We start from the raw sequence: 17,997 nt of genomic DNA on the forward strand, positions 1-17,997 counted from the left end.
CACAATCAAACAGACTCCATATCATTGATTTGGTTACCCTTTATAAAAATCAACACTTTTTTTATTGCTTATACTAAATGTACTAACAGTGGACTTTTCCATCTGCAGATTATACTGAATGTCCAGCAGTGGCAGTGTTTCACAGCAGAGTTTCTCTGAATTACAGAGACTGAAGTAAAAGAATAAAAAGGAAGTCTTCTGGCATACTGCATCAATTTACCAATTTATGTGGTAAGTAAAACTCCCAATCATTCTTTTAGTCATTAAAAAGATGTTAATAGCATAGAAATGTCCTCACTACTTTATAGTAGGCCCTTTGCCTGAATATAATTTCTGTCAAGATGGAAGTAATATGGATCACATTATGTTGGTCATAATAGTCAATAAAAGACTGACTGACTCAAACTCTACTAAAACCTGCTTTAGATCCTGGTGCTAGCAATGTTCCATTCGAGGAAATTGATGCCTTTGAGGCTGAAATGCACCATCTCACTTATGAAAAATAGTGTTACATTCTCACAGAATGAAGCTGATCTAACCTCTTCTCCTGCACTCTGTATGTTGGTCTCTGATACTCAAGATGGATTATTGTTAAGGATAATCTGTCTTTGTACCTCCATCCCACTTTTAAAAAGGACACAGTGCTTTGACTGATTCAGATTCCTTTACCATTCCCCCTCCTACGTGGCTAGCAGTCATGAATACAGATAGTAAGCTACTGCATAACTTCTGAAATCTCATCCTCCTGTGTGGTCAGCTTCCACAAGGACAATTGGTCCAGGGGTCTCTGGCATCACAAAGATAAAGCAAGAAGTTGTCTGACATGACGTGCCATTCTGTTTCCTAGCAGTCTGACATCATAAAGCTAAAGCAAGATGCTTTCTTTCTAGAGGGCCACTCTGTTGCGTAGCAGCTGACATCATGAAGGTAAAGGAAGATGTTGTCTGACACGAGAGCCACTCTGTTGCCTAACAAGGAGTAGGATACATTTATCTTGGTAATGATATGAGTTGCAGGGTAGACAGGATGCCCAACGAAAAGATGAGATGGCAAGAAGAAAGAAATTAGGACTTTATCTAGACTTGCACATTAGTATGAACCGAAGTTTGAGCATAAGAGTCTCAACTTCACTGTTGCTTAACTGGTAGGACTTGGCTAATGAGAAGTTGGAAATGATGCTATTCATAGTTTCTATTATTCCCGTTAACTGTAAAATAACCATTCCTCTCTCAATTTATCAGCTGGTTTAATTCCTATTGGTGTACCATATACTAAAACAAAGGACGGGAGCAGGGTGCACTGCCACTTGGCTGGCAAAAAGATATATATCCCAATGTACGTGCTACAATTGTTTAGAGAGTGTTAGCAGACAAGGCAAGGGAATACAGTGAAGTATGGGAGGTTATAAACACAAATTGCAATAAAACAGACTCCATATCATTGATTTGGTTACCCTTTAAAAAAATCAACACTTTTTTTATTGCTTATACTAAATGTACTAACAGTGGACTTTTCCATCTGCATATTATACTGAATGTCCAGCAGTGGCAGTGTTTCACAGCAGAGTTTTTCTGAATTGCAGAGACTGAAGAAAAAAAAGAAAAACGAAGTCTTCTGGCATACTGCATCATGTTACCAATTTATGTGGTAAGTAAAACTCCCAATCATTCTTTTAGTCATTAAAAAGATGTTAATAGCATCGAAATGTCCTCACTACTTTATAGTGGGAGCCCGTGCCTGAATATAATTTCTGTCAAGATGGAAGTAATATGGATCAGATTATGTTGGTCATGATAGTTAATAAAAGACTGACTGACTCAAACTCTCCCAAAACCTGCTTTAGATCCTGGTGCTAGCAATGTTCCATTTGAGGAAATTGATGCCTTTGAGGCTGAAATGCACCATCTCACTTATGAAAAATAGAGTTACATTCTCACAGAATGAAGCTCATCTAACCTCTTCTCCTGCACTCTGTATGTTGGTCGCTGATACTCAAGATGGATTATTGTTAAGGATAATCTGTCTTTGTACCTCCATCCCACTTTTGAAAAGGACACAGTGCTTTGACTGGTTCAGAATCCTTTACCATTCCCCCTCCTACGTGGCTAGCAGTCATGAATACAGATAGTAAGCTACTGCATAACGTCTGAAATCTCATCCTCCTGTGTGGTCAGCTTCCACAAGGACAATTGGTCCAGGGGTCTCTGGCATCACAAAGATAAAGCAAGAAGTTTTCTGACATGACGTGCCATTCTGTTGCCTAGCAGCCTGACATCATAAAGCTAAAGCAAGATGCTTTCTTTCTAGAGGGCCACTCTGTTGCGTAGCAGCTGACATCATGAAGGTAAAGGAAGATGTTGTCTGACACGAGAGCCACTCTGTTGCCTAACAAGGAGTAGGATACATTTATCTTGGTAATGATATGAGTTGCAGGGTAGACAGGATGCCCAACGAAAAGATGAGATGGCAAGAAGAAAGAAATTAGGACTTTATTTAGACTTGCACATTAGTATGAACCGAAGTTTGAGCATAAGAGTCTCAACTTCACTGTTGCTTAACTGGTAGGACTTGGCTAATGAGAAGTTGGAAATGATGCTATTCATAGTTTCTATTATTCCCGTTAACTGTAAAATAACCATTCCTCTCTCAATTTATCAGCTGGTTTAATTCCTATTGGTGTACCATATCCTAAAACAAAGGAAGGGAGCAGGGTGCACTGCCACTTGGCTGGCAAAAAGATATATATCCCAATGTACATGCTACATTTGTTTAGAGAGTGTTAGCAGACGAGGCAAGGGAATACAGTGAAGTATGGGAGGTTATAAACACAAATTCAGATTTAATTTTTTTATTGAGCTGTTTATTTTCACAATAAAACAGACTCCATATCATTGATTTGGTTACCCTTTATAAAAATCAACACTTTTTTTATTGCTTATACTAAATGTACTAACAGTGGACTTTTCCATCTGCAGATTATACTGAATGTCCAGCAGTGGCAGTGTTTCACAGCAGAGTTTTTCTGAATTGCAGAGACTAAAGAAAAAAAAGAAAAAGGAAGTCTTCTGGCATACTGCATCATGTTACCAATTTATGTGGTAAGTAAAACTCCCAATCATTCTTTTAGTCATTAAAAAGATGTTAATAGCATCGAAATGTCCTCACTACTTTATAGTGGGAGCCCGTGCCTGAATATAATTTCTGTCAAGATGGAAGTAATATGGATCAGATTATGTTGGTCATGATAGTTAATAAAAGACTGACTGACTCAAACTCTCCCAAAACCTGCTTTAGATCCTGGTGCTAGCAATGTTCCATTCGAGGAAATTGATGCCTTTGAGGCTGAAATGCACCATCTCACTTATGAAAAATAGTGTTACATTCTCACAGAATGAAGCTCATCTAACCTCTTCTCCTGCACTCTGTATGTTGGTCGCTGATACTCAAGATGGATTATTGTTAAGGATAATCTGTCTTTGTACCTCCATCCCACTTTTGAAAAGCACACAGTGCTTTGACTGGTTCAGAATCCTTTACCATTCCCCCTCCTACGTGGCTAGCAGTCATGAATACAGATAGTAAGCTACTGCATAACGTCTGAAATCTCATCCTCCTGTGTGGTCAGCTTCCACAAGGACAATTGGTCCAGGGGTCTCTGGCATCACAAAGATAAAGCAAGAAGTTTTCTGACATGACGTGCCATTCTGTTGCCTAGCAGCCTGACATCATAAAGCTAAAGCAAGATGCTTTCTTTCTAGAGGGCCACTCTGTTGCGTAGCAGCTGACATCATGAAGGTAAAGGAAGATGTTGTCTGACACGAGAGCCACTCTGTTGCCTAACAAGGAGTAGGATACATTTATCTTGGTAATGATATGAGTTGCAGGGTAGACAGGATGCCCAACGAAAAGATGAGATGGCAAGAAGAAAGAAATTAGGACTTTATTTAGACTTGCACATTAGTATGAACCGACGTTTGAGCATAAGAGTCTCAACTTCACCGTTGCTTAACTGGTAGGACTTGGCTAATGAGAGGTTGGAAATGATGCTATTCATAGTTTCTATTATTCCCGTTAACTGTAAAATAACCATTCCTCTCTCAATTTATCAGCTGGTTTAATTCCTATTGGTGTACCATATCCTAAAACAAAGGAAGGGAGCAGGGTGCACTGCCACTTGGCTGGCAAAAAGATATATATCCCAATGTACGTGCTACATTTGTTTAGAGAGTGTTAGCAGACGAGGCAAGGGAATACAGTGAAGTATGGGAGGTTATAAACACAAATTGAGATTTAATTTTTTTATTGAGCTGTTTATTTTCACAATAAAACAGACTCCATATCATTGATTTGGTTACCCTTTATAAAAATCAACACTTTTTTTATTGCTTATACTAAATGTACTAACAGTGGACTTTTCCATCTGCAGATTATACTGAATGTCCAGCAGTGGCAGTGTTTCACAGCAGAGTTTTTCTGAATTGCAGAGACTGAAGAAAAAAAAAGAAAAAGGAAGTCTTCTGGCATACTGCATCATGTTACCAATTTATGTGGTAAGTAAAACTCCCAATCATTCTTTTAGTCATTAAAAAGATGTTAATAGCATCGAAATGTCCTCACTACTTTATAGTGGGAGCCCGTGCCTGAATATAATTTCTGTCAAGATGGAAGTAATATGGATCAGATTATGTTGGTCATGATAGTTAATAAAAGACTGACTGACTCAAACTCTCCCAAAACCTGCTTTAGATCCTGGTGCTAGCAATGTTCCATTCGAGGAAATTGATGCCTTTGAGGCTGAAATGCACCATCTCACTTATGAAAAATAGTGTTACATTCTCACAGAATGAAGCTCATCTAACCTCTTCTCCTGCACTCTGTATGTTGGTCGCTGATACTCAAGATGGATTATTGTTAAGGATAATCTGTCTTTGTACCTCCATCCCACTTTTGAAAAGCACACAGTGCTTTGACTGGTTCAGAATCCTTTACCATTCCCCCTCCTACGTGGCTAGCAGTCATGAATACAGATAGTAAGCTACTGCATAACGTCTGAAATCTCATCCTCCTGTGTGGTCAGCTTCCACAAGGACAATTGGTCCAGGGGTCTCTGGCATCACAAAGATAAAGCAAGAAGTTTTCTGACATGACGTGCCATTCTGTTGCCTAGCAGCCTGACATCATAAAGCTAAAGCAAGATGCTTTCTTTCTAGAGGGCCACTCTGTTGCGTAGCAGCTGACATCATGAAGGTAAAGGAAGATGTTGTCTGACACGAGAGCCACTCTGTTGCCTAACAAGGAGTAGGATACATTTATCTTGGTAATGATATGAGTTGCAGGGTAGACAGGATGCCCAACGAAAAGATGAGATGGCAAGAAGAAAGAAATTAGGACTTTATTTAGACTTGCACATTAGTATGAACCGACGTTTGAGCATAAGAGTCTCAACTTCACCGTTGCTTAACTGGTAGGACTTGGCTAATGAGAGGTTGGAAATGATGCTATTCATAGTTTCTATTATTCCCGTTAACTGTAAAATAACCATTCCTCTCTCAATTTATCAGCTGGTTTAATTCCTATTGGTGTACCATATCCTAAAACAAAGGAAGGGAGCAGGGTGCACTGCCACTTGGCTGGCAAAAAGATATATATCCCAATGTACGTGCTACATTTGTTTAGAGAGTGTTAGCAGACGAGGCAAGGGAATACAGTGAAGTATGGGAGGTTATAAACACAAATTGAGATTTAATTTTTTTATTGAGCTGTTTATTTTCACAATAAAACAGACTCCATATCATTGATTTGGTTACCCTTTATAAAAATCAACACTTTTTTTATTGCTTATACTAAATGTACTAACAGTGGACTTTTCCATCTGCAGATTATACTGAATGTCCAGCAGTGGCAGTGTTTCACAGCAGAGTTTTTCTGAATTGCAGAGACTGAAGAAAAAAAAAGAAAAAGGAAGTCTTCTGGCATACTGCATCATGTTACCAATTTATGTGGTAAGTAAAACTCCCAATCATTATTTTAGTCATTAAAAAGATGTTAATAGCATCGAAATGTCCTCACTACTTTATAGTGGGAGCCCGTGCCTGAATATAATTTCTGTCAAGATGGAAGTAATATGGATCAGATTATGTTGGTCATGATAGTTAATAAAAGACTGACTGACTCAAACTCTCCCAAAACCTGCTTTAGATCCTGGTGCTAGCAATGTTCCATTTGAGGAAATTGATGCCTTTGAGGCTGAAATGCACCATCTCACTTATGAAAAATAGAGTTACATTCTCACAGAATGAAGCTCATCTAACCTCTTCTCCTGCACTCTGTATGTTGGTCGCTGATACTCAAGATGGATTATTGTTAAGGATAATCTGTCTTTGTACCTCCATCCCACTTTTGAAAAGGACACAGTGCTTTGACTGGTTCAGAATCCTTTACCATTCCCCCTCCTACGTGGCTAGCAGTCATGAATACAGATAGTAAGCTACTGCATAACGTCTGAAATCTCATCCTCCTGTGTGGTCAGCTTCCACAAGGACAATTGGTCCAGGGGTCTCTGGCATCACAAAGATAAAGCAAGAAGTTTTCTGACATGACGTGCCATTCTGTTGCCTAGCAGCCTGACATCATAAAGCTAAAGCAAGATGCTTTCTTTCTAGAGGGCCACTCTGTTGCGTAGCAGCTGACATCATGAAGGTAAAGGAAGATGTTGTCTGACACGAGAGCCACTCTGTTGCCTAACAAGGAGTAGGATACATTTATCTTGGTAATGATATGAGTTGCAGGGTAGACAGGATGCCCAACGAAAAGATGAGATGGCAAGAAGAAAGAAATTAGGACTTTATTTAGACTTGCACATTAGTATGAACCGAAGTTTGAGCATAAGAGTCTCAACTTCACTGTTGCTTAACTGGTAGGACTTGGCTAATGAGAAGTTGGAAATGATGCTATTCATAGTTTCTATTATTCCCGTTAACTGTAAAATAACCATTCCTCTCTCAATTTATCAGCTGGTTTAATTCCTATTGGTGTACCATATCCTAAAACAAAGGAAGGGAGCAGGGTGCACTGCCACTTGGCTGGCAAAAAGATATATATCCCAATGTACATGCTACATTTGTTTAGAGAGTGTTAGCAGACGAGGCAAGGGAATACAGTGAAGTATGGGAGGTTATAAACACAAATTCAGATTTAATTTTTTTATTGAGCTGTTTATTTTCACAATAAAACAGACTCCATATCATTGATTTGGTTACCCTTTATAAAAATCAACACTTTTTTTATTGCTTATACTAAATGTACTAACAGTGGACTTTTCCATCTGCAGATTATACTGAATGTCCAGCAGTGGCAGTGTTTCACAGCAGAGTTTTTCTGAATTGCAGAGACTAAAGAAAAAAAAGAAAAAGGAAGTCTTCTGGCATACTGCATCATGTTACCAATTTATGTGGTAAGTAAAACTCCCAATCATTCTTTTAGTCATTAAAAAGATGTTAATAGCATCGAAATGTCCTCACTACTTTATAGTGGGAGCCCGTGCCTGAATATAATTTCTGTCAAGATGGAAGTAATATGGATCAGATTATGTTGGTCATGATAGTTAATAAAAGACTGACTGACTCAAACTCTCCCAAAACCTGCTTTAGATCCTGGTGCTAGCAATGTTCCATTCGAGGAAATTGATGCCTTTGAGGCTGAAATGCACCATCTCACTTATGAAAAATAGTGTTACATTCTCACAGAATGAAGCTCATCTAACCTCTTCTCCTGCACTCTGTATGTTGGTCGCTGATACTCAAGATGGATTATTGTTAAGGATAATCTGTCTTTGTACCTCCATCCCACTTTTGAAAAGCACACAGTGCTTTGACTGGTTCAGAATCCTTTACCATTCCCCCTCCTACGTGGCTAGCAGTCATGAATACAGATAGTAAGCTACTGCATAACGTCTGAAATCTCATCCTCCTGTGTGGTCAGCTTCCACAAGGACAATTGGTCCAGGGGTCTCTGGCATCACAAAGATAAAGCAAGAAGTTTTCTGACATGACGTGCCATTCTGTTGCCTAGCAGCCTGACATCATAAAGCTAAAGCAAGATGCTTTCTTTCTAGAGGGCCACTCTGTTGCGTAGCAGCTGACATCATGAAGGTAAAGGAAGATGTTGTCTGACACGAGAGCCACTCTGTTGCCTAACAAGGAGTAGGATACATTTATCTTGGTAATGATATGAGTTGCAGGGTAGACAGGATGCCCAACGAAAAGATGAGATGGCAAGAAGAAAGAAATTAGGACTTTATTTAGACTTGCACATTAGTATGAACCGACGTTTGAGCATAAGAGTCTCAACTTCACCGTTGCTTAACTGGTAGGACTTGGCTAATGAGAGGTTGGAAATGATGCTATTCATAGTTTCTATTATTCCCGTTAACTGTAAAATAACCATTCCTCTCTCAATTTATCAGCTGGTTTAATTCCTATTGGTGTACCATATCCTAAAACAAAGGAAGGGAGCAGGGTGCACTGCCACTTGGCTGGCAAAAAGATATATATCCCAATGTACGTGCTACATTTGTTTAGAGAGTGTTAGCAGACGAGGCAAGGGAATACAGTGAAGTATGGGAGGTTATAAACACAAATTGAGATTTAATTTTTTTATTGAGCTGTTTATTTTCACAATAAAACAGACTCCATATCATTGATTTGGTTACCCTTTATAAAAATCAACACTTTTTTTATTGCTTATACTAAATGTACTAACAGTGGACTTTTCCATCTGCAGATTATACTGAATGTCCAGCAGTGGCAGTGTTTCACAGCAGAGTTTTTCTGAATTGCAGAGACTGAAGAAAAAAAAAGAAAAAGGAAGTCTTCTGGCATACTGCATCATGTTACCAATTTATGTGGTAAGTAAAACTCCCAATCATTCTTTTAGTCATTAAAAAGATGTTAATAGCATCGAAATGTCCTCACTACTTTATAGTGGGAGCCCGTGCCTGAATATAATTTCTGTCAAGATGGAAGTAATATGGATCAGATTATGTTGGTCATGATAGTTAATAAAAGACTGACTGACTCAAACTCTCCCAAAACCTGCTTTAGATCCTGGTGCTAGCAATGTTCCATTCGAGGAAATTGATGCCTTTGAGGCTGAAATGCACCATCTCACTTATGAAAAATAGTGTTACATTCTCACAGAATGAAGCTCATCTAACCTCTTCTCCTGCACTCTGTATGTTGGTCGCTGATACTCAAGATGGATTATTGTTAAGGATAATCTGTCTTTGTACCTCCATCCCACTTTTGAAAAGCACACAGTGCTTTGACTGGTTCAGAATCCTTTACCATTCCCCCTCCTACGTGGCTAGCAGTCATGAATACAGATAGTAAGCTACTGCATAACGTCTGAAATCTCATCCTCCTGTGTGGTCAGCTTCCACAAGGACAATTGGTCCAGGGGTCTCTGGCATCACAAAGATAAAGCAAGAAGTTTTCTGACATGACGTGCCATTCTGTTGCCTAGCAGCCTGACATCATAAAGCTAAAGCAAGATGCTTTCTTTCTAGAGGGCCACTCTGTTGCGTAGCAGCTGACATCATGAAGGTAAAGGAAGATGTTGTCTGACACGAGAGCCACTCTGTTGCCTAACAAGGAGTAGGATACATTTATCTTGGTAATGATATGAGTTGCAGGGTAGACAGGATGCCCAACGAAAAGATGAGATGGCAAGAAGAAAGAAATTAGGACTTTATTTAGACTTGCACATTAGTATGAACCGACGTTTGAGCATAAGAGTCTCAACTTCACCGTTGCTTAACTGGTAGGACTTGGCTAATGAGAGGTTGGAAATGATGCTATTCATAGTTTCTATTATTCCCGTTAACTGTAAAATAACCATTCCTCTCTCAATTTATCAGCTGGTTTAATTCCTATTGGTGTACCATATCCTAAAACAAAGGAAGGGAGCAGGGTGCACTGCCACTTGGCTGGCAAAAAGATATATATCCCAATGTACGTGCTACATTTGTTTAGAGAGTGTTAGCAGACGAGGCAAGGGAATACAGTGAAGTATGGGAGGTTATAAACACAAATTGAGATTTAATTTTTTTATTGAGCTGTTTATTTTCACAATAAAACAGACTCCATATCATTGATTTGGTTACCCTTTATAAAAATCAACACTTTTTTTATTGCTTATACTAAATGTACTAACAGTGGACTTTTCCATCTGCAGATTATACTGAATGTCCAGCAGTGGCAGTGTTTCACAGCAGAGTTTTTCTGAATTGCAGAGACTGAAGAAAAAAAAAGAAAAAGGAAGTCTTCTGGCATACTGCATCATGTTACCAATTTATGTGGTAAGTAAAACTCCCAATCATTATTTTAGTCATTAAAAAGATGTTAATAGCATCGAAATGTCCTCACTACTTTATAGTGGGAGCCCGTGCCTGAATATAATTTCTGTCAAGATGGAAGTAATATGGATCAGATTATGTTGGTCATGATAGTTAATAAAAGACTGACTGACTCAAACTCTCCCAAAACCTGCTTTAGATCCTGGTGCTAGCAATGTTCCATTTGAGGAAATTGATGCCTTTGAGGCTGAAATGCACCATCTCACTTATGAAAAATAGAGTTACATTCTCACAGAATGAAGCTCATCTAACCTCTTCTCCTGCACTCTGTATGTTGGTCGCTGATACTCAAGATGGATTATTGTTAAGGATAATCTGTCTTTGTACCTCCATCCCACTTTTGAAAAGGACACAGTGCTTTGACTGGTTCAGAATCCTTTACCATTCCCCCTCCTACGTGGCTAGCAGTCATGAATACAGATAGTAAGCTACTGCATAACGTCTGAAATCTCATCCTCCTGTGTGGTCAGCTTCCACAAGGACAATTGGTCCAGGGGTCTCTGGCATCACAAAGATAAAGCAAGAAGTTTTCTGACATGACGTGCCATTCTGTTGCCTAGCAGCCTGACATCATAAAGCTAAAGCAAGATGCTTTCTTTCTAGAGGGCCACTCTGTTGCGTAGCAGCTGACATCATGAAGGTAAAGGAAGATGTTGTCTGACACGAGAGCCACTCTGTTGCCTAACAAGGAGTAGGATACATTTATCTTGGTAATGATATGAGTTGCAGGGTAGACAGGATGCCCAACGAAAAGATGAGATGGCAAGAAGAAAGAAATTAGGACTTTATTTAGACTTGCACATTAGTATGAACCGAAGTTTGAGCATAAGAGTCTCAACTTCACTGTTGCTTAACTGGTAGGACTTGGCTAATGAGAAGTTGGAAATGATGCTATTCATAGTTTCTATTATTCCCGTTAACTGTAAAATAACCATTCCTCTCTCAATTTATCAGCTGGTTTAATTCCTATTGGTGTACCATATCCTAAAACAAAGGAAGGGAGCAGGGTGCACTGCCACTTGGCTGGCAAAAAGATATATATCCCAATGTACATGCTACATTTGTTTAGAGAGTGTTAGCAGACGAGGCAAGGGAATACAGTGAAGTATGGGAGGTTATAAACACAAATTCAGATTTAATTTTTTTATTGAGCTGTTTATTTTCACAATAAAACAGACTCCATATCATTGATTTGGTTACCCTTTATAAAAATCAACACTTTTTTTATTGCTTATACTAAATGTACTAACAGTGGACTTTTCCATCTGCAGATTATACTGAATGTCCAGCAGTGGCAGTGTTTCACAGCAGAGTTTTTCTGAATTGCAGAGACTAAAGAAAAAAAAGAAAAAGGAAGTCTTCTGGCATACTGCATCATGTTACCAATTTATGTGGTAAGTAAAACTCCCAATCATTCTTTTAGTCATTAAAAAGATGTTAATAGCATCGAAATGTCCTCACTACTTTATAGTGGGAGCCCGTGCCTGAATATAATTTCTGTCAAGATGGAAGTAATATGGATCAGATTATGTTGGTCATGATAGTTAATAAAAGACTGACTGACTCAAACTCTCCCAAAACCTGCTTTAGATCCTGGTGCTAGCAATGTTCCATTCGAGGAAATTGATGCCTTTGAGGCTGAAATGCACCATCTCACTTATGAAAAATAGTGTTACATTCTCACAGAATGAAGCTCATCTAACCTCTTCTCCTGCACTCTGTATGTTGGTCGCTGATACTCAAGATGGATTATTGTTAAGGATAATCTGTCTTTGTACCTCCATCCCACTTTTGAAAAGCACACAGTGCTTTGACTGGTTCAGAATCCTTTACCATTCCCCCTCCTACGTGGCTAGCAGTCATGAATACAGATAGTAAGCTACTGCATAACGTCTGAAATCTCATCCTCCTGTGTGGTCAGCTTCCACAAGGACAATTGGTCCAGGGGTCTCTGGCATCACAAAGATAAAGCAAGAAGTTTTCTGACATGACGTGCCATTCTGTTGCCTAGCAGCCTGACATCATAAAGCTAAAGCAAGATGCTTTCTTTCTAGAGGGCCACTCTGTTGCGTAGCAGCTGACATCATGAAGGTAAAGGAAGATGTTGTCTGACACGAGAGCCACTCTGTTGCCTAACAAGGAGTAGGATACATTTATCTTGGTAATGATATGAGTTGCAGGGTAGACAGGATGCCCAACGAAAAGATGAGATGGCAAGAAGAAAGAAATTAGGACTTTATTTAGACTTGCACATTAGTATGAACCGACGTTTGAGCATAAGAGTCTCAACTTCACCGTTGCTTAACTGGTAGGACTTGGCTAATGAGAGGTTGGAAATGATGCTATTCATAGTTTCTATTATTCCCGTTAACTGTAAAATAACCATTCCTCTCTCAATTTATCAGCTGGTTTAATTCCTATTGGTGTACCATATCCTAAAACAAAGGAAGGGAGCAGGGTGCACTGCCACTTGGCTGGCAAAAGATATATATCCCAATGTACGTGCTACATTTGTTTAGAGAGTGTTAGCAGACGAGGCAAGGGAATACAGTGAAGTATGGGAGGTTATAAACACAAATTGAGATTTAATTTTTTTATTGAGCTGTTTATTTTCACAATAAAACAGACTCCATATCATTGATTTGGTTACCCTTTATAAAAATCAACACTTTTTTTATTGCTTATACTAAATGTACTAACAGTGGACTTTTCCATCTGCAGATTATACTGAATGTCCAGCAGTGGCAGTGTTTCACAGCAGAGTTTTTCTGAATTGCAGAGACTGAAGAAAAAAAAAGAAAAAGGAAGTCTTCTGGCATACTGCATCATGTTACCAATTTATGTGGTAAGTAAAACTCCCAATCATTATTTTAGTCATTAAAAAGATGTTAATAGCATCGAAATGTCCTCACTACTTTATAGTGGGAGCCCGTGCCTGAATATAATTTCTGTCAAGATGGAAGTAATATGGATCAGATTATGTTGGTCATGATAGTTAATAAAAGACTGACTGACTCAAACTCTCCCAAAACCTGCTTTAGATCCTGGTGCTAGCAATGTTCCATTTGAGGAAATTGATGCCTTTGAGGCTGAAATGCACCATCTCACTTATGAAAAATAGAGTTACATTCTCACAGAATGAAGCTCATCTAACCTCTTCTCCTGCACTCTGTATGTTGGTCGCTGATACTCAAGATGGATTATTGTTAAGGATAATCTGTCTTTGTACCTCCATCCCACTTTTGAAAAGGACACAGTGCTTTGACTGGTTCAGAATCCTTTACCATTCCCCCTCCTACGTGGCTAGCAGTCATGAATACAGATAGTAAGCTACTGCATAACGTCTGAAATCTCATCCTCCTGTGTGGTCAGCTTCCACAAGGACAATTGGTCCAGGGGTCTCTGGCATCACAAAGATAAAGCAAGAAGTTTTCTGACATGACGTGCCATTCTGTTGCCTAGCAGCCTGACATCATAAAGCTAAAGCAAGATGCTTTCTTTCTAGAGGGCCACTCTGTTGCGTAGCAGCTGACATCATGAAGGTAAAGGAAGATGTTGTCTGACACGAGAGCCACTCTGTTGCCTAACAAGGAGTAGGATACATTTATCTTGGTAATGATATGAGTTGCAGGGTAGACAGGATGCCCAACGAAAAGATGAGATGGCAAGAAGAAAGAAATTAGGACTTTATTTAGACTTGCACATTAGTATGAACCGAAGTTTGAGCATAAGAGTCTCAACTTCACTGTTGCTTAACTGGTAGGACTTGGCTAATGAGAAGTTGGAAATGATGCTATTCATAGTTTCTATTATTCCCGTTAACTGTAAAATAACCATTCCTCTCTCAATTTATCAGCTGGTTTAATTCCTATTGGTGTACCATATCCTAAAACAAAGGAAGGGAGCAGGGTGCACTGCCACTTGGCTGGCAAAAAGATATATATCCCAATGTACATGCTACATTTGTTTAGAGAGTGTTAGCAGACGAGGCAAGGGAATACAGTGAAGTATGGGAGGTTATAAACACAAATTCAGATTTAATTTTTTTATTGAGCTGTTTATTTTCACAATAAAACAGACTCCATATCATTGATTTGGTTACCCTTTATAAAAATCAACACTTTTTTTATTGCTTATACTAAATGTACTAACAGTGGACTTTTCCATCTGCAGATTATACTGAATGTCCAGCAGTGGCAGTGTTTCACAGCAGAGTTTTTCTGAATTGCAGAGACTAAAGAAAAAAAAGAAAAAGGAAGTCTTCTGGCATACTGCATCATGTTACCAATTTATGTGGTAAGTAAAACTCCCAATCATTCTTTTAGTCATTAAAAAGATGTTAATAGCATCGAAATGTCCTCACTACTTTATAGTGGGAGCCCGTGCCTGAATATAATTTCTGTCAAGATGGAAGTAATATGGATCAGATTATGTTGGTCATGATAGTTAATAAAAGACTGACTGACTCAAACTCTCCCAAAACCTGCTTTAGATCCTGGTGCTAGCAATGTTCCATTCGAGGAAATTGATGCCTTTGAGGCTGAAATGCACCATCTCACTTATGAAAAATAGTGTTACATTCTCACAGAATGAAGCTCATCTAACCTCTTCTCCTGCACTCTGTATGTTGGTCGCTGATACTCAAGATGGATTATTGTTAAGGATAATCTGTCTTTGTACCTCCATCCCACTTTTGAAAAGCACACAGTGCTTTGACTGGTTCAGAATCCTTTACCATTCCCCCTCCTACGTGGCTAGCAGTCATGAATACAGATAGTAAGCTACTGCATAACGTCTGAAATCTCATCCTCCTGTGTGGTCAGCTTCCACAAGGACAATTGGTCCAGGGGTCTCTGGCATCACAAAGATAAAGCAAGAAGTTTTCTGACATGACGTGCCATTCTGTTGCCTAGCAGCCTGACATCATAAAGCTAAAGCAAGATGCTTTCTTTCTAGAGGGCCACTCTGTTGCGTAGCAGCTGACATCATGAAGGTAAAGGAAGATGTTGTCTGACACGAGAGCCACTCTGTTGCCTAACAAGGAGTAGGATACATTTATCTTGGTAATGATATGAGTTGCAGGGTAGACAGGATGCCCAACGAAAAGATGAGATGGCAAGAAGAAAGAAATTAGGACTTTATTTAGACTTGCACATTAGTATGAACCGACGTTTGAGCATAAGAGTCTCAACTTCACCGTTGCTTAACTGGTAGGACTTGGCTAATGAGAGGTTGGAAATGATGCTATTCATAGTTTCTATTATTCCCGTTAACTGTAAAATAACCATTCCTCTCTCAATTTATCAGCTGGTTTAATTCCTATTGGTGTACCATATCCTAAAACAAAGGAAGGGAGCAGGGTGCACTGCCACTTGGCTGGCAAAAAGATATATATCCCAATGTACGTGCTACATTTGTTTAGAGAGTGTTAGCAGACGAGGCAAGGGAATACAGTGAAGTATGGGAGGTTATAAACACAAATTGAGATTTAATTTTTTTATTGAGCTGTTTATTTTCACAATAAAACAGACTCCATATCATTGATTTGGTTACCCTTTATAAAAATCAACACTTTTTTTATTGCTTATACTAAATGTACTAACAGTGGACTTTTCCATCTGCAGATTATACTGAATGTCCAGCAGTGGCAGTGTTTCACAGCAGAGTTTTTCTGAATTGCAGAGACTGAAGAAAAAAAAAGAAAAAGGAAGTCTTCTGGCATACTGCATCATGTTACCAATTTATGTGGTAAGTAAAACTCCCAATCATTCTTTTAGTCATTAAAAAGATGTTAATAGCATCGAAATGTCCTCACTACTTTATAGTGGGAGCCCGTGCCTGAATATAATTTCTGTCAAGATGGAAGTAATATGGATCAGATTATGTTGGTCATGATAGTTAATAAAAGACTGACTGACTCAAACTCTCCCAAAACCTGCTTTAGATCCTGGTGCTAGCAATGTTCCATTCGAGGAAATTGATGCCTTTGAGGCTGAAATGCACCATCTCACTTATGAAAAATAGTGTTACATTCTCACAGAATGAAGCTCATCTAACCTCTTCTCCTGCACTCTGTATGTTGGTCGCTGATACTCAAGATGGATTATTGTTAAGGATAATCTGTCTTTGTACCTCCATCCCACTTTTGAAAAGCACACAGTGCTTTGACTGGTTCAGAATCCTTTACCATTCCCCCTCCTACGTGGCTAGCAGTCATGAATACAGATAGTAAGCTACTGCATAACGTCTGAAATCTCATCCTCCTGTGTGGTCAGCTTCCACAAGGACAATTGGTCCAGGGGTCTCTGGCATCACAAAGATAAAGCAAGAAGTTTTCTGACATGACGTGCCATTCTGTTGCCTAGCAGCCTGACATCATAAAGCTAAAGCAAGATGCTTTCTTTCTAGAGGGCCACTCTGTTGCGTAGCAGCTGACATCATGAAGGTAAAGGAAGATGTTGTCTGACACGAGAGCCACTCTGTTGCCTAACAAGGAGTAGGATACATTTATCTTGGTAATGATATGAGTTGCAGGGTAGACAGGATGCCCAACGAAAAGATGAGATGGCAAGAAGAAAGAAATTAGGACTTTATTTAGACTTGCACATTAGTATGAACCGACGTTTGAGCATAAGAGTCTCAACTTCACCGTTGCTTAACTGGTAGGACTTGGCTAATGAGAGGTTGGAAATGATGCTATTCATAGTTTCTATTATTCCCGTTAACTGTAAAATAACCATTCCTCTCTCAATTTATCAGCTGGTTTAATTCCTATTGGTGTACCATATCCTAAAACAAAGGAAGGGAGCAGGGTGCACTGCCACTTGGCTGGCAAAAAGATATATATCCCAATGTACGTGCTACATTTGTTTAGAGAGTGTTAGCAGACGAGGCAAGGGAATACAGTGAAGTATGGGAGGTTATAAACACAAATTGAGATTTAATTTTTTTATTGAGCTGTTTATTTTCACAATAAAACAGACTCCATATCATTGATTTGGTTACCCTTTATAAAAATCAACACTTTTTTTATTGCTTATACTAAATGTACTAACAGTGGACTTTTCCATCTGCAGATTATACTGAATGTCCAGCAGTGGCAGTGTTTCACAGCAGAGTTTTTCTGAATTGCAGAGACTGAAGAAAAAAAAAGAAAAAGGAAGTCTTCTGGCATACTGCATCATGTTACCAATTTATGTGGTAAGTAAAACTCCCAATCATTATTTTAGTCATTAAAAAGATGTTAATAGCATCGAAATGTCCTCACTACTTTATAGTGGGAGCCCGTGCCTGAATATAATTTCTGTCAAGATGGAAGTAATATGGATCAGATTATGTTGGTCATGATAGTTAATAAAAGACTGACTGACTCAAACTCTCCCAAAACCTGCTTTAGATCCTGGTGCTAGCAATGTTCCATTTGAGGAAATTGATGCCTTTGAGGCTGAAATGCACCATCTCACTTATGAAAAATAGAGTTACATTCTCACAGAATGAAGCTCATCTAACCTCTTCTCCTGCACTCTGTATGTTGGTCGCTGATACTCAAGATGGATTATTGTTAAGGATAATCTGTCTTTGTA

The sequence above is a fragment of the Lissotriton helveticus genome, chromosome 11 (assembly GCF_964261635.1).
Source record: "Lissotriton helveticus chromosome 11, aLisHel1.1, whole genome shotgun sequence".
NCBI lineage: Eukaryota > Metazoa > Chordata > Amphibia > Caudata > Salamandridae > Lissotriton > Lissotriton helveticus.